Here is a 4,484-nt window from a genome sequence, read left to right as displayed (position 1 = left end):
CAACCACTCATGACCGGATTTGCGGAAGACATTTTCTCACAGGTCATTTATAAAACGTTTTTGTTGGGTTGCTGTTGGGTAGCATAATGGTAGCATAACGTTGGGTAGCATATCGTGCAAGCTTGCTAGCGTGAGAATGCTAGTCCCGTTGTTGTAAATAAACAAACCACACACAGTGGCGTGATCTGGCTTGGCCATGATACGGTTACTTAATCTTTTTTTATAATGCAGGTCGGCCAAACCCTGCTGATCACACTGATTTTGCCCAATCACAACACCTGGGACCTGAGTTAGCTAACTCCAGTCCAACCACATCTGCTAAGAGAGCACAAACCCTCAAAACTGCTCATCTACAATACAATTACAAAGTTTTCAATACTGTCAATAAGATAGATAGATATGTACTTTATTAATATCTGTATGGAAACATTCTTGTGTCCAGACAGATAGCTGGAAAGCTACAAACAGTCCTGAAAATTGTTCATCGTTAAGTTGGATATTGTAGCGATCTCAGTCACTACGAGTTTGATACAATAAACCATTACAATATGACCGTTACTCGCTAACAAATATCAACAGCAACGACATCGGGAACGTCTCTTTTTTCAGTTCACAAGATCATACTCATAAAACGTGTTGTTATCATATTCACAATTATGAATAAACGTGTTTGTAGCCTGGTTAAATTACATGGAAAATCCTGTTGGTTTGTTAAGGTTTACTATGGGCAGGGGCGACGTTAGCCACCCGGAAGTAAGTTATTTGTTGTTGTGACGTCACGTTGAATTGTCGTATAGAATTTTCAGAAGGTTCTTGCCATTGTTATCCACAAGTTTCCTGGGGTGGTTGCTGGGCAATCGTTTGTGGGCGAAACTTCCGTTGGAGTACTTCCGGCAGAGGCTAATCACATCGCTACTGTGGCTGGTTAATATTGTAGCGACCTGTCCCCTCTGAGTAGTGCCTGAGATCGCTACAATATTATGGCTTTAAAAAGTTCGGGAACAACGTGTGCCGTTCGCGGGTGTACTTACAACCGGACAAAACTAAACCATTGGTTGAAATCGGAGTGTTTTGACCACAAGCCAAAAAAGAAAATAGAGTGTTCGTGCCCGAAATGGTACAGCTTCCATCAACTGCCGAATGACGACGACGAGGCTAAAAGAAATTGGCTGAAAAACCTAAACTTAAAACATCCTCCGAAATATTGTTACGTATGTTCTTTTCATTTTGTGGACAAAACGCCAACTGAGGAAAACCCTTACCCAACGCTTTATCTGGGTTATGAGAAGCCACCTGAGAAGAAACGCCGAAGAGTCGTCAGGATGATCGTTGACAGTCAAGTCGCAACAGGTAGGCTTGACGGCTAAATTTGGTATTGACGCAAGATTTTTTAATGAAAAATTACGTTAGCATACAGTATACTCACGGTGTTAAAGGCATCCTTGATTTTCTGCGCTTAAACATGTCTTAAGTTATACTTACACAGGGGACACAGGGATTCAAAACATTGACTAAATCTGTGCTGTACCAATGCAATGCCCTCGTCCAATTATCTCCATCTATGATATGTCTCCATCTTATTACCTGCAGACCAAGCTGATGTGATGGTGTTCGAGCAACCTCAGACCTTCAAGGATGCCCAAACCCAGTGGATGGATCCAGCTGTGGAGGACCATACCTACTCTAAAGGATCCATCATTATATATAACATGCCCATCACACCTGCCCCTAAGATCTCACTGTCCATTGCAGAGGTTACACTGAAAGGTGATAAAGACTGTCTGCTTTACACAGGGATTCCTCTACTAGTGTTCAACACTCTTGTCTCCTGTGTACAAGGTTTTGCGCCCCAGTCATCAACAATGCCAGTTCAAGACCAAGTTTTGTTGACAATCATGAAGCTCAGACAGAACTTTGTTCTGGCTGACTTAGCGAGGCGCTTTAAAATATCAGCCAGTCAGGTCAGTAAAACAATTAAGCATTGGATAGATGTCCTTGCTGAGCACACCAAGGACCTCATTCCATGGCTGCCCCGTGACACAATCATATCAACCATGCCACAGGTTTTTCTGCAACATTTCCCTGATGTAACGTGTATCATTGACTGCACAGAGAGTGTTCTGCAAAAAGCCAAAAACTTAGACTCGCGCTCAGAGTCTTACAACCATTACTATGCAAGTAACACTGTGAAGTACCTTGTTGCCATTGCCCCATCAGGGATGGTGATGTTTATTTCAGAGGCTTTTGGTGGAAAGTGTAGTGACAGATATATTACACAGAACTCAGGGTTTCTTGATTGTTTACGTCTTGGTGATTTGGTGATGGGGGACCGTGGGTTCACAATTAGAGATCTTGTTGAGGAGAGGAGGGTAAGGCTAGTCATACCTGCGTTTACACGCAAACAAAGCCAATTAACAAATGAACAAGTGACTCAGATGAGACGGATAGCAAATGTACGCATTCATGTGGAACGGGCTATAAGGCGTCTCAAAGTGTACAAGATCCTGTCACAAACCGTGCCAATAAGCTTAGTTCCTAAAATTGATAAAATACTTCAGATTTGTGCAGCTCTCATAAATCTGAGAGGAGAGCTTACCTCCAGCAAGTAATGTCTTACAAAATGTAATCTGTAATGTCTTACATAATCTTGTATATACAACATCTTGTATATTTATGAATATATTTATTTATTCCTATTTTTGAATTGTAAAATACCTAAATAAAGTTTTATTTATACAAATGTATTTGAACCATTGTTTGCATCTCACAGAGTGAGACTTACATTGCCAACTGATATGTGGGTTAATTACAACAGTTCGAGGTACTTGGGGCAGAGATGTAGTTTCTTTCCTCCAAAATCATCAGCCAACCTGGGAAGCATATGTCGAAAATAAAAAATGTCCAGTTGCTCTACTTGTTTGTCAGTGTAATCTTTGTCGAATGGAATGTCCAATTCTAAATGTTCCTTTGGTGTCCAGACAACCAGTTTGCAGCTCTGTAGACCTAGGCACATCATAGCCACTTGTGTCTAAAAGAATAGAAAATACATGTAATTGGCACCAAATTATGAATATTAGCTCACATTATATTGTTTATCTCTTGTAATAATGCAACTAGTATATCTTGCCCTTGAAAACAGTCCAGCTGACCTGAAGGTAGTATCCAGCTCTTCCATTTGGACAAATGAGGTACTTTCCATCATCCAAGATTTTGATGTCAGCGTTTGGCCGGGTGAGAAGTTCTTCAAGAGACATCTGACTCTTGAAGGGGCACTTGATCTCGAGTAGTTTTGTCCCATCAAGGATCCCATCTGGACTGGCTGCCAACCAGGGGTGGTCAGGATGCACCACAAGGCCTCTGTTGTGCACAACATGCCTTCTGCTCTCAAGGAGTGTGATGACCCTCACTTCATTTTCAGAGCCATATTTTGTGGCTGCGTTCCCGGTGAAGGTGGGGTACAGGTGCTCATTAAGGAATTTTTGGGGGTCTGTGGAGTGTCGTTTGGGGACTCGTTTCACTGTGCTTGCAGTAAGACGCAGTCTCCTAGCATCATGCCACACCTGTGACCTACTCTGGGTCTTTGTTTCAATTTCCAATGCAGACATTTGATCGGGGGATAAAGCAATGTAGGATTGGTAAAACACTGAACACTTCCTACATGTCAGACGTGTACTATGATCAGTGTGATTTTCAATTCTCAATTCTGAATTTTGGTTTGGCTCAGTGTTGTTCTCTACATCCGCTCTGTAAGCAAGCTGGATAAGACCATTAGTTTGGAGCTGATAGAGTGGGGCCATTACTGAGGAGTTGATGTGTGTTTTGAAATCCTCATGGTTTCTGAAGAGTCGGGGAGATGGTGTGGAATTGATTTGTTCTCTTGATGGGTGGGGATATGTGTCCTGGGGTCTGTGGCGCCTAAAATTAATATGCTTTGCCTTTACCAGACCTACATTCTTCTTTGCACCACTATTCCATTTCCTTTGCACATCAGTACATGCTGTCCCTGTCTCACCTTGCCTGACTGCATTCTCAACCTACAAGAAGGAATGGTTTCACATTTTGTAATCACATGCTAAACCGACTTCTATGCTTTAAGTAGACTTTCCGGCATTTACAAACCTGACACTTTTACACATTTTCAAGATCATGTTACTCTCGTTAGCACTATCATTACTAACCTTCCACAGTATTGCTACTGCATGACTACAGGAGCGTCCTGGCCCTGCAATACACGAACAGCCTGCTGTCTGTATCACACCTGTCTTTGATACCAATACCCAGGCCTTATGATGGGTTGTTTTAAGACTCTGACTTGGCTCTATTTCAGCTTTCAAGTAGACTAGGTCTTCTGTGATCTCTTTTAGCCACACTCGCCCGACTTTCTCGCTGTGTAAATACTGGTAAGCTTCAGAGCTTTTTAGGTTCATCATTGCCTTACCATCGCAAGACACAGACTCAACAACGTACGAAAAAATGCTGCTGTA

Source organism: Clupea harengus, unplaced genomic scaffold (assembly GCF_900700415.2).
Source record: "Clupea harengus unplaced genomic scaffold, Ch_v2.0.2, whole genome shotgun sequence".
Classification (NCBI taxonomy): Eukaryota; Metazoa; Chordata; class Actinopteri; order Clupeiformes; family Clupeidae; genus Clupea; species Clupea harengus.
This window is presented reverse-complemented; position numbering follows the sequence as displayed.